The sequence below is a fragment of the Lutra lutra genome, chromosome 8 (genome assembly GCF_902655055.1).
Source record: "Lutra lutra chromosome 8, mLutLut1.2, whole genome shotgun sequence".
Lineage (NCBI taxonomy): Eukaryota > Metazoa > Chordata > Mammalia > Carnivora > Mustelidae > Lutra > Lutra lutra.
In genome coordinates this window covers 117,936,025-117,949,469 of record NC_062285.1, presented here as the reverse complement: position 1 = coordinate 117,949,469, position 13,445 = coordinate 117,936,025, and the positions used below count along the sequence as shown (strand labels likewise).

The 13,445-nt window shown below is 45.6% G+C and overlaps 1 long non-coding RNA gene across 1 annotated transcript; it reads right to left on the bottom strand.

Annotated features, from left to right (window-relative positions):
* Positions 1-675: 675 nt before the first annotated feature.
* Positions 676-13,218, bottom strand: LOC125107895 (uncharacterized). Its single transcript, XR_007129698.1, has 6 exons — positions 12,496-13,218; positions 11,787-11,860; positions 9,784-9,892; positions 6,453-6,520; positions 4,034-4,295; positions 676-3,211 (listed from the first exon to the last, which is right to left on the bottom strand). It is a non-coding gene; the product is annotated as an uncharacterized LOC125107895 (long non-coding RNA).
* Between the last annotated feature and the right edge of the window lie 227 nt (positions 13,219-13,445).

Genomic DNA, 13,445 nt, shown 5'->3' with positions numbered 1-13,445 from the left:
TTTCCCTTCCTGGGGAGGAGACTGCCCAATTTGATGTCTTTCTAGCTTTCTGCAGACCTCAAAAGTTGCCGCTTACGTTTATTTGTAGTATTAACAATGGTCAACACCAATGGGCACTTACTGTATGCCAGCTACCTACAGTTTATTACGCCTTCAATAACCCTGTGAAATGGATACTCTTCATTTCCGCCCCCGCATCTTACAGATGAGGAAACTGAGGCACAGAGACATGGGTTAATGTGCCTAACCTCACATAGCTGGTAAGAGGAAGGTCAGCATTTGAACCCAGCCCATCTGTTTAGATTTTAAACACTCTTGGAAACTGCCTCTTCACTGCCCCATTCTATTCGTGGGAAAACGGAAACTAAGGCAAGTCCTCCCAGAAAGAAACTGGCAAGTCGTTCCTTTTTTTTTTTTTCCCCCTTTCACATTCAGGCACAATATGAGCCAAAAATCTAAGGCATGGAGGGAGGAGCAAGAAATGTCAAATCCAACCCCAGCAGGGATTTGTAAACTAAATTAAGACTCACATTCAATGGGATACTTACTAGTTAACCTTTTAAAATGATGTTGTAGAAGGATATTCTTAAGTTTGTGAGGTCATAAACCGTTTGTACCCTGTGATTTGCACTAAAAAAAAAAGTTTCTGATCATACACACACACCCCTAAAAGTTTGCACACGAAATCACCTCGAGTCCTTCTACCCAAGTAGCAAGATTATGTACAAACTTGTTCATCTGATATCCCTCCATCCCATTTCCACCAATGTCCCTCTAGGAGTTCTCTTAGAGGTGATTCAAGTTCAAGGTTTTTTGAACTCAAAGTTCTCAGGCTCGTGCTTAAGAACACCTGAAAAACAGGCTCAGTGACCATGGCCTCCCTCCCAACCAAACACGACACCGTTTCCTTTTTTTTTTTTTCTTTTGAAACAAACTTACACATGTAGAAGAGCTGGAGAAGCATACAAAGAATTACCTTTTTTTCCGAAAGATTTGGTAGAAAATCACCAGTCTAATGGCACATCGTCCCTGAATACTTCCGTATGGGATTCCTTCAATCAAGAACATTGTTCTATGTAACCGTGGGTCGGCTTCCATCCAAGTCAGGAAATAAACACTGCTGTACCGCCGCAGTCTAGTCCTCAGCCCCAGCTGAGTTGTGCCAATCGTCCCAATCATGTCCTTTATGGCGAGACAATCCAGCCCAGAACCAGGTTACCATGGGTTGTATCTTGTCTCCTTCAATCTGGGATAGCTTCTTAGTGCTTCCTTGGCCTTCCATGGCCCCTGACATCTTTTGAACAGTTCAAGGCCAGTTATGTTGGAGGATGTCCCTCAGATTGGGGCTGTCTGCATGCTCTGACTTTGTTCAGTGGAGCCCGGGGTGGAGATGGTAAGCTGAGAGAGAAACTGAAACAGAGGCTTCTGACTCACAGGTCCTGAATCGAGTACATGGCACACCTGGAGGGTTCACACCGGGGGCTCAAGGCAGAGGACAGACAAAGAGAGACAGAGCCTGGACCACATGCCTTTCTCAGACTCCATGGGTGCGGTGCTTTGGGGTTCCACAGGGCGGGCAGTATCGCTTAGTCCAAACCAAAAGAGTGGGCAGCTACCAAGGGCCCAAACTCCTTAGGTCTTGGGCTTGGCATGGGAACCCATGCCTTAGCGAAAGGCTGTTCAGATGTGTTCAGATGTGTTGCTGCTGTGGGAGAAAGTGAAAGGTGCTTTGACCATTACTGAGAATGTGTGTTCTTTCTGTGTGGGATAAAGAGCAGGCCCAGGAGTTGCTGAGAAACAAGAGGAAAAAGGCATTAAAAGAAAAAGAAAAAAAAAAAACAAAACCAGAAACAAAAACCTCAGGGACTTCAGCCTCCCATTTGGAAATCATGTTCTCCTCCATTATCATTACTGACAAGGGCAAGGATCCTGGGCATGCATTGCAACTCTGGCTTTCAAAAGCAGGCGGGGCCAGAACAGCTTTCATCTGAGTCCGCAGGCACATTTCTGATGGTGCAGCAAAAGGAAGCTGGCCTTGCTAGCCCTGAGTCCTGTCTGCCCCGCTCCCTCCGCCTCCTCCAACTCCCTCCCTTCATCTCTCCAACAGCAATTAGCCAAGATTTCAGTGAGACTGAACTTTAGGAAGAGTGGGAGCCTGGGAGCCCCCTAAGCTTTTTTTTTTTAATTAAGTTTTTATTGTGTAAAATACACATGTCATAAAACTCACCATTTTAACCATTTTTTCAATTGGCATTAAGTGCAGTCACACTGTTGGCAGCCATCACCACTCTCAATCGCCAGCACTCTTTTCATCTTGCGAAACTGAAACTCCGCACCCATTAAATAATAACTCCCCTTTATTCCCTGCTCTGGCCCCTGGCAGCTCCCATTTTTCTTCTGTCTCTGTGAATTTGATTACTCGAGATACCACATCTGAATGGGATCACAGAGTATTTGTCCTTTTATGACGTCTTAGTTCCCTTAGTGTCATGTCCTCAGGGTTCATCTGTGTTGTAGCATGGGTCAGAATTTCCTTCCTTCTCAAGGCTGGGCACCCCTGGAGCTCTTAAAAGTTATGTAACTATGTCTGCTGGGGCTGCCACAGCAAAATACCACAGACCTAGCGGCCGAAACAACACATACTGATTTCCTCACAGTTCTGGAGGCTGGAAGTCCAAGATCAAGGCGTCATCTGGTTTCCTCTGAGGCCTCTCTCCTTCGCTTGGAGGTAGCCACCTTCTGGCTGTGTCCTCACACGACCTTCCCTGGGGTGCCTCCATCCCTGATTCAAATTCCCTCTTACTGGTTCACCTCTCAAATTGGATGAGAGCCCACCCTAATTTTAACTTACTCACCTCTCCGAAGGCCCTATCTACAAATACAGTCACATTCTGAGGGACTGGGGGTTAGGGCTTCAACGTATGATTCTGGGGACACACTTCAGCCCATAACCTTCCTGAGAAACACATTTCTTATCATGGCCCCCCTTTTGGGAGCTGGTTTGGCTTATGCCCATGAAGCATGTGGCATGCACTGGAGCACAACAACTTTTCTGTGGGACCAGCTGGCATCATTGCTGTGTCTTCCCAAGTCTTCGTGTGCGTCCTTCTTGCACCTACTGGGTGCTCACTTAACAACGTGTGTTATGCTTCCATCTTGGGTTTGAGTTGGGGCTGAGGCAGCTAGTGGAAGAGGACTCAGAATCACCTCACTGTGGGAGAGAGAAAAAACAGGGAGGCAAATGCAGACTTCACCTGCCAAACGACCCTGCCCCAGCTAACCTGGGATGACAAAACTGACTCACGTTCATGATGAATAGTCGTAGCGGTTACAAGTGACTGGGTGCCAGCCCTTGAACCAGCCGCTCTGTAGGTATCTCGTTTAACCCTCAAGTAGCTACTATTCTCATCCTTACTGCTCAGATGAGGAAACCGAGGCCCACAAAGTTTATAAGTAGTTGTCGAGTCACGTAGATTGCGTGTGCTAGAGGTAGCATTCAGGCCCAGAAGTTCCGCGAGGTGAGCCCAAGAGCCTCAGAAGACAATGGCATAAAAATTACTTATGCCTGTGAATAATGATGATAAAAAGCACTTATATAATAATGGGGTATGGTGAGAGGATCGGATGCAGGCTATTTTTCTTTCATTTAAAATTCTCCACTTCTTGGGGCGCCTGGGTGGCTCAGTGGGTTAAAGCCTCTGCCTTCGGCGCAGGTCATGATCCCAGGGTCCTAGGATCAAGCCCCACGTCAGGGGGGGTCTCTGTGCAGCAGGGAGCCTGCTTCCCCCTCTCTCTCTGCCTGTCTCTCTGCCTGCTTGTGATCTCTGTCTGTCAAATAAATAAATAAATACATCTTTAAAAATAAAATGAAATAAAATTCTCCACTTCTTCAATTGTGTCTGTGATATTTATTATTTTTGTTTTAAGAAAAGACTTTGCATGTTGGGGTGCTTCTCCCTTGAGGATGAAAACAAAATCATACATACTTCCTCTCTGGTGTTGGTCCATAAAGAGTTGTCCTGTTTGTCCTCACCTGGAATTTTAAAAGCAAGCAGCCCCTGGCCCCTCACAGCTCCCTTGGTCTTCATCAGTAATAGATTTTTGAAACACTAAGTTTTTTTCTTTTAACTTTTTGCTCTTCTCTTTCTCTTTCTCCTCTTTTTTCTTCTTCTCTTCCTTTCTAAAGCAACGCATGTAAAAGAGTTTGTACCAGCTTATCCTCGGAATATGTGTGTTGCAAGCTCTGGGTCTGTCATGTTCCAATGTGAAGATGGATATCTTGGATATGAAGAGTTCTGGGAAGAGTCACAGAGGGCTGGGTTGTTTTGTTTGTTTTCTCAAGCTCTGAAGGCATTAAGAAAACCCTAACTTCATCATACTCACCCTCCCAAACTGATTTCTAAGTTGTTCTTCTAAGAAATCAGTCAAGTCCTGGTTGCTGGGGTTGGGGGGTGGTATGGAGAGGGTGGTTGGGTTATGGACACTGGGGAGGGTATGTGCTATGGTGAGTGCTGTGAAGTGTGTAAACCTGGCGATTCACAGACCTGTACCCCTGGGGCTAATAATATATTATATGTTAATAAAAAATAAAAATAAATAAAAATTAAAAAAAAAAAAGGAAATCAGTCAAGTCCCTATAAAGGACAGCAAGAAAACCCTCCAGCCACACATTGTCTAACTTCCTGGTTCCATTAAAACAACTGTCTTTTTTCATAAATAACTTCTGGTGTCTTTGCCCTAAACCTTGCACAGATTTTGACCTGGAATGGTCAAATTCATATGAGATGTAGAATAGCAGGCGTAATTAAATATCCTCGATGCTCTCCACCAAGACCCAATCTTACTTTGTAGCTTCACCTAGATCTCAGTGACATCTCCAACTCACTCACCATGTCAACACCAGACTGGCCATGAAACCGGTTACACAGCACTGTCTGAGTCATGTGGGTCTCCACACTCTGCACTGGGGGACCACCGTGCCAGCCACAACTGTTTGCTCAAAGACATCCGATGTGGGCTAGACTTAAAGAGGAGACTGTGAGGCAGCCTGGGCTGAGCATGTGGCCCTGCTGGAAAGCATGAAAGCAATGCCCAGAAAAATAAGCAGAGGGGCACCTGGGTAGCTCAGTGGGTTAAAGCCTCTGCCTTCAGCTCAGGTCATGATCCCAGGATCCTGGGATCGAGCCCCGCATCGGGCTCTCTGCTCAGCAGGGAGACTGCTTCCTCCTCTCTCTCTCTCTCTCTCTCCTCCCATGCCTGTCTCTCTGCCTACCTGTGATCTCTGTCTGTCAAATAAATAAATAAAATATTTAAAAAAAAAAAAAGGCAGAAAGACAGGCAGGAAAAAGAAAATAGGAAAGAGAGGGAAGCAGAGACAGAGGGTGTCCTAAGCAGGGAAGAATTGCTAAGTACAGAACAATGGTTTTTCCTCTTCAGAGGAGACCACACTCCAGTAACTGGAGTTGCTATGGTTTCCTGAATGGTTTTCCAATTTTCCATGAGGCCTTAATATGTCACTTTTGAGATGGTTTTCTTTGCAAACTCACTGCATGTAAGTGTATCTCTTTTAAAAAACCACATCTCTTGAGGTATCCTCAAGTGTATCATCGGTTTGTGGTTCTTCTGGGTTTTTGTTTGTTTGTTTGTTTGTAAGTGGAAAAAGCCCAACACTCTTGTCTAAAAATGAATCCATAATCTTGCCTCCCAGACCTATTCTTTCTCATGGGTTGCCTACTTTTGATATCACTATTCCAGTTGTTAGGTTTCTCCCATTACCTTAGTCTGTCTCCAGTATGTGGAATCTGTCAGTCCCAACAAATCCATCTCCATGATACAGCTCCAAAATCTCAAGGTTGGTAAATAATCCTCCCACATAGGATTACTCTCCCCACAGCACTCTTAGCAGACATTACTAATAGATTACCACACTCTATCTCACTTCCCTTAGCAAGGCTAAAAGCAGTAGTAGCTCTATCCTTTGAAGGCTTGTTATACATACTTACTGGGTATAAAACATTTATAGCTATTGGGCTAAACATTTTGCATGCCTTAGCTCATTTGATTCTCATTAAGAAACAAACAAATAGTATGAAAACATACTATTGTTTTTTTTTTCCATTGGACAGGTAGAGAAGAGGCTGAGAGAGAGGAGAGAAATATCCTGGCTTCTCCTTTCTTCCAGCCCTCCCATCTTTCCCTATGGCCTCCCACTTACTGACTCCGGCTGCAGCCAGTTGGCAGGGTAGTCAGAGAAATGTAGTTTGCAGGAGTCAGCTTCTTGTAGGGCCGAGCAAAGCGCAGGACGGGGATTGGATCTGAGACCAAACAGAATGACTGGCAGGGAGCCTCTCCTGATTTCACAGCAAAAAGGAATGTGTCCTGACTCTGAAAACCCAAAGCATTCAATCCAGAAATTTCCTTCTGTACTTAACACTTTTTTATCAAATCGTTACCTATTTGCCTTTGTGCAGAACAGGCTCTCTGGTCTTTTCTCCTTTGGTCTGTAGGCTCTATAGGTCTACTGGGAAGACACAAGTGTGAATTAGTGTTACTCTTGTCATATTGCCTAACCCTAGGCTTTGCTCGATAAATATTTGTTAAGTGATGAATGATATTCAGTGCGTGTGCTCCTTCAGACTGAGGTGTGTCGCAGGGCCTCAGGGGGTATGCCAAGCCACAAGACAAACACCTTACAATGTCCTTGGAGAGTCCGTTTCACAGTATGGTAGGTAATTTTAAACATAATTTCTATATAAAAACAACCAAAAAACGAAGTCAAATAAAATTTACATTTTTTTTAAAGATAAACTAAATTCATTTAAAAATACGATGCTCGGGCGCCTGGGTGGCTCAGTTGGTTGGGCGACTGCCTTCGGCTCAGGTCATGATCCCGGACTTCCAGGATCGAGTCCCACGTCAGGCTCCCAGCTCTTTGGGGAGTCTGCTTCTCCCTCTGACCTTCTTCTCTCTCATGCTCTCTCTCACTCATTCTCTCTCAAATAAATAAATAAAATCTTAAAAAAAAAATACGATGCTCTTCATGTATTCATTTTGTTTGCTTGTTTGTTTGTTTGTTTGTTTGTTTGTTTTCAACAAATGTTGGCTGAGCTTCTTCTATAAGCCAGGCACTGTTCTAGACAGACATGATGCCTGCCTTCAGAAATTTTACAGTATAGTGCAGGCATCAGCGACATCCCCTAGAGGACCCGAGAGAAATGTTTTAGGCTTTGTGGGCCAAATATTCCTTGTCGCATTACTCAACTCAGGCATTGTAATAGAAAATCAGGGCAAAGGAGGGCTGAATGGGAAGAAATCAGAGAGGGAGAGGAACCATGAGAGAGAGACTCTGGACTCCCAGAACCAAACTGAAGGCTACAGCAGGGAGGGGGTGGGGGGATGGGGTAACCGAGAGCTGGACACTAGGGAGGGCACGTGTGGTGATGACCACTGGGTGTTATAAGCAGCTAATGAATTGCTGAACACTTCCACAAAAACTTGTGATGTACCATATGCTGGCTAACTGAACATAATGAAAAAAAAAAGAAAGAAAAGAAAAACCTAACTCAAAAAAAAAAAAAAAAAAAAGGCAAAAGAAAAGAAAAAATAAAAGAAGAAAGAAAAGCAGCCATAAGCAGGAGAGAAACAAGTGGGTGCTCTGGGTTGCAGTAAATCCAGATCACAAAATCAGGCAGTGGGCTGGACTTGGTTTGCTGACCCTGCCTAGTGGGGAAAACCGACACCAAATAATGTAGGATGCCGCACTGTCAGAGAATTACATACTACAATATGCTCCGTGGGCAAACTCGGCATAAGTCACTCGTCCAGGAACAGGACGGGCTCCGGGGGCGTATACCCTGGACAGTCACAGGTGGCCCACTCAGAAGGGACACTAGGTGGGTTTAATGCTCTCTTGTCATAGTTTGGAAATTCTTTATCATTTTATTTTTGAATTCGTGAAGTCAGAAGGGACACGGGAGAGTAAGCAAGTATGGAGAGGCGCTATGCCAGGCGTTAGTGGGCCCATGGGCCAACTCCAGCTTGCGCGCACACCAGTGGGCAGCGCCAGCGGCCGGCCCCGTGGTCAGGTGACAGTGGGCACCCCTGCGGCTGGCAGGAGCCCTGGGGGTTGACGGCAACTGAGCAGTAGCGGCAGTACCCGATGCCACAGGTGGCGGCAGCGGTGGCGGCCGTGGGGGAGGGGCCGCCCTGGGATGCACCCCGGAAAACCGGCTTGCGGCTTGCGTGTCTGTCTCCAGAGCCGGTCCCTTGAGCACCTGCAAACATTAAGGGTCTTCTGGCACGCAGGTAGGCAAGTCTGTCAGCAAAGTATTACAGAATAAGTGTTTGCAATGACGTTGTAATAATGGATATCCAGGAGTTATTAACATTGTCAAAGAATTTAGAATTTCTAGCTTTGAAAACAGTTGCGGCATTGCAGACCAAATATCCATGGGCCGGGATATGGAAATTAATTTTAGAGCTGGTCCTAGCCGGGGCGCCTGGGTGGCTCAGTGAGTTAAGCCTCTGCCTTCAGTTCAGGTCATGATCTCAGGGTCCTGGGATTGAGCCCCACATGGGGCTCTCTGCTCAATGGGGAGCCTGCTTCCTCCTCTCTCTCTGCCTTCCTCTCTGCCTACTTGTGATCTCTGTTGGTCAAATAAATAAAAAGGATCTTTAAAAAATAAAAATTTTAGGGTGCTTGGGTGGCTCAGTGGGTTAAGCCGCTGCCTTCGGCTTAGGTCATGATCTCAGGGTCCTGGAATCGAGCCCCGTATCGGGCTCTTTGCTCGGCGGGGAGCCTGCTTCCTTCTCTCTCTCTGACTGCCTCTCTGCCTGCTTGTGATCTCTCTCTGTCAAATAAATAAATAAAATCTTAAAAAAAATTTTTTTTTTAAATAAAGATGGTCCTAGTCAACAGAATAATAGAGTACTATCTTCATAGAAAGTCTCAGATAAACCAACAATAACAAGGAAGACAGTCTTAATTTTCCTTGGATTTGAAATTCAGTGATAGAATGCATAAGGGGACATTTTGAATTACATAAAAATCATGAAGCTGCTTTTGGTTTCTTGTATGTCCTCCACAAGCTGCAGGAATCATCAGAGGAAATGGCAATATTAAAATATTAAATTTGTATGTAAAAATCATATAATTAACATGAGTTAAATAATATAAATTCTACTTGACTAGTATTACTTATTATATTTATAATATTATAAATAATTTATTATTTATAATATTATAAATAATTTATTATTTATAATAATATAAATTCACATATTAAATTCAGAACATAAAACTGATTTGTATGAAGAGTTAACTCTTTTTGGAAAAACGGTTCCACAGCATCATTACCTCCAGATGTACTAAAACTCATATTTCAAAATAATAATGAAAAATGTATCCCAGTGTTGTCACAGCCTATAAAATATGCTGCCCCAGCCATAGTCGCCTCTGTAGATCTTATTTCAACTGTCAAAATTAAATTTATCAAAACGTTTTTGTGACCTTGCATTTACCAACGGCCACTAACATCACTTTTCATTGCAGGAACTGAAAATGAAGCTGCTGAAAGTAAAAATGTTTACAACCTAATGAATGAATATGTAGGAAAGCAAACCAGAAAAATCTTGATATCATATTAATCCATATTATTTATTATATTATAAAAAATTATGACATCAAAATATGTTTTGGCCATATTGTTACTCATACATCACTACTGTTTTTACTACATTTTATGAAAAATAAAATATTTTTAAAAGAAAAGCTTTATATTTTACCTTTGTCCTTTCTTTCCTACTTTTTGAAACAAGGGGCCTGTATTTTCATTCTGCACTGGGCCTCAAAAAGGATGCGGTCAGCACTGTCCAGGCATCCAGGCACGCTTTCCTGGGGAAGCAGAAAGGCCCAAAAGTGAGAGGGAGCTTGTGGCACCAGACTGGAGTGTGGCCCCAGTACCAGCCGCATCACCGTCACCTGGGATCCTGTTAGATTTGCAGTCTCTTAAGCCCCGGCAAAAGACTCTAGGGGTGGACCACAGCAATCTGACTTTAAGCCCCCATGGGATCCTGATGTACCCCCAAGTTTGAGAACCTCCGCTGTCGGGGACTGAGAGGAGTTCAGTGTGTGTGGGCTGGGAGTGTGCGAGGAGGAAGGACCGAGTCCTGAAGGCCATAAGGAGGCAATGGAGCTTTGAAAGCAGGAGTTAAAAGCAAAGTCCTTACACAGGTCACAAGGCCCTCAAGGTTCTGTAGGTCCCACTGACATCCCCTTCCAGATCTTGTCTTCCACCACTGTCTACCTCAGCCACACAAAGTATCCTTAGACTTTCCACAAGGGAGAAATAAACCTTTGCTGGGATAAATCATTGAGATTTCACAGCTTAGTTGTTACTGCACCTCAGCCTGGCCTAGCCTGCCTAGCCTTACTACTAGAGTCATTACCAAGAAGCAGTGATTGGGAGCAAACCCAGAAAAAGTGAATCTTCTGAGTAATTCTATTATGAAGAAAGAGTATTTGGTAGTTGTAAGGAAGATCCCGTACCTTGTTCACAGCTATTAAGTATGCGAAAATGCTACCAGCATAACGTCCCGATGGTAAAACCCAGAAACCACGAGATGAATGCATAAAAGTAAAACAGATAGGAGGCAGAATCTACAAGTATGGGCTATGAATTAGTCTGTCTGCGTTTGGAAATTCAGCTCTCCCACTTACCTTGAACAGGTTAATTAGCCCCTCTGGGCCTTGGCTTCCTCATAGGTAAAGAAGGATAATAACATTAGCTACTTCACAGAATTATTGAAGGGTTGGATGCTGTCAGGGGAGTCAAGTCCCGGGTTCTAAGTGCCTGACATGTACTAACTCCCTTAAATCTTCAGAGCAGCTCATTGAGATAGGTACCATTTTATCCCCGTTTTATAGACAATGAAACATGCACAGAGAGATTAAGTTACTTGCCCAAGGCCACACAGCTAGGGAATAATGGAGCTGGGATTTGAACGCTCAGTCTGACCATAGGGGCAGGGATGAATCGTGAGCTGGGAGTCAGACAGACTTGAGGCAAATCTCAGCCCCAACACCCACCAATCGACTTTGAGACAACAGCTTAACTTTTGGCAGTCATGATTTCCCTTACATTAGGAAAAGAGTAAAAATATACATATAATAATACCTACATCAGGGTGGGTCAGTTGGGATAGTGTATATAAAGTACCCCCAACTCCCACCACCTGACCCAGAGTAGATACTCAGTAAATGTTTGCTGTTGTTGTAATGATAAAGTTCCGCATGGACACAGCCTGAGCATGTGTCTGGAACAGGGTTATAATAAGGTGGAACATTGGGACGCCTGGGTGGCTCAGTTGGTTAAGCAGCTGCCTTCGGCTCAGGTCATGATCCCAGCGTCCTGGGATCGAGTCCCACATCGGGCTCCTTGCTTGGCAGGGAGCCTGCTTCTCCCTCTGCCTCTGCCTGTGCTCACTCTCGCTTCTCTCTCTATGACAAATAAATAAATAAATAAAAATCTTAAAAAAAAAAAAATAAGGTGGAACATTTGGTCTTTGTCTTCTGCTCCCCACTGGAGTTTATGGGAAGACCTATTTCAAAATCCCCATTCCACTAAGGACAACAACGTGGGTGTGGGTGTTGGTGTTGGGGGGATGGGTCTGGGGGTAGGATACAGCCTCAGGTTTGGTGTCAACCTGACCCCATGGTAATATTGGCCCAGCTGCTGCCACCCCAGCTTAGAGACCTGTTTCAACTGAGTGGCCACTGTTGGTTTTACCTGATCAAGCAAAGCAGCAGAAGATGTAGGCGAAACAGGAAGCCAAAAAAGCAGTATTTCCCAGGGAAATGACACTGTGGAACGATCATAATTCATCAAGCATTTTAGGCCCTTCAGAAATGTTCCTGTTGTCCTCTGTCTCTTCAGCACTTCCTGTTTCTCTTTGACTTCCATCTTTTCCTCCTTCACAATATGTATTTCCCTTTTTTCCAATCTTTCTCCTTCCTTCTTCTTTACTACCCTCCTCTTTCCCTTCCCACCACCTCCCCCCGCAACTGGTATGGTTTTTCCCTTGTGTTGAATGTTCCCTGTTATTAACAACTATGTCAGTGTACCCCCAAGTAAAATGTCATGTTGAATAAATAAAAACACATGACGCCCAGGTCAATTTGAACTGCAGATAAACAGCTAATAATATTTGGGGCATATTTACACACACACAAAAAAATTATTATCTTCCTGAAAGTTAAATTTATCTGGACATCTGATAGCCTATCTGGCACCCTACCCCCAACTAACTGAAGCCCAGTGTGTTCCTAAAATAGCAATGGTCCTGTGAGCCAGTGGTTCTTGGAAATAAAAAAATGTTCCATACCTGCTCCATGATAAGCTTTAGTAACTCTAACTGAAAAAAGGCGAGTAACCAATATTGTCTGAACCCCCCAAACAAGAGAGAGGATTTGGTCTCTTGCTTTTATATGCTGCTTACATTTTCAAGCTGTTCTTCTCATGGGAGCTGACTTTCTTGGGGCATCCCCCAGCCCTGCCAGCCGCTGGGACACCCCAAAAGTTGGAAAAGGCTGTAGGTCAGAGAGCTGGAGTAGGGGGTGGATTGTCAAACTTCAGTAGGAATGTCAGGCCTCTGATAAGGGAAAAGGTTACTTCTGCAGTGGGGGAGGGGGAGCGGGTGAACCACAGGGTTTTTCTTTCCACATCCCATCTTTGCCTCTTATCTGCCGCATCTTCAGAGTGACTGGGGGGCAGTGCTGGGAGGGGTGGGCAGAAAATCCTCTCCCTTTCTGAGGACCCTTTGGCTCCGTTTGAGAGCGAGGCTGACAGGAGGGGCGAGGGCCGCAGCTCCCCCAGAAGCTGAGGTCGGTCCGCTCTGACCATTCATACCCCTCTCCCAGCCCTGTGGCCCTCCCGCCTGCTGGGGTCTGAACAAACACAGCGGGCGTGTGAAGGTCATGGAGTCGCAGGAGGCTGGCAGGGCCTCGGGCCTTCCGAGAGCCGAGAGACGTGTGACCTCTCCCCTCGCCACTGAGAAGTAGAAAGGCTGCAGAGGACTCCAGAAGCCGCGGGGTTCCAGAGGCCAGCGAGCTCAGCTCCCCTTCCCCAAGGCGCCGGGGCGGCCTGCCTGCAGCCCGGCGTTGCCGGTTCTGAGCTCCGAGCTCCAGGCCGGGCTTTGTGCTCTCCCGGCTGGAGGCCCGCCATCCTGATTGAGTGAATTTCCAAGAAAGCAGTTGACAGGCTTGGCAGTGCTATTCCTGGAAATGTTCAATAGGCCATCTTCTGGCAGGGGCTGCCGCTGCCGGCTGGGTCGGAAGGGGAGAGCGCGTGCTCCGCGCCCCCTCCGCGGGGCTTGTTCCCAGGTGCCCGGAGCCCCAGGCCGCTGCTGCCAGCCGGCCTGCTGCGAAGTGCAGCCAGACGCCCTGCGAC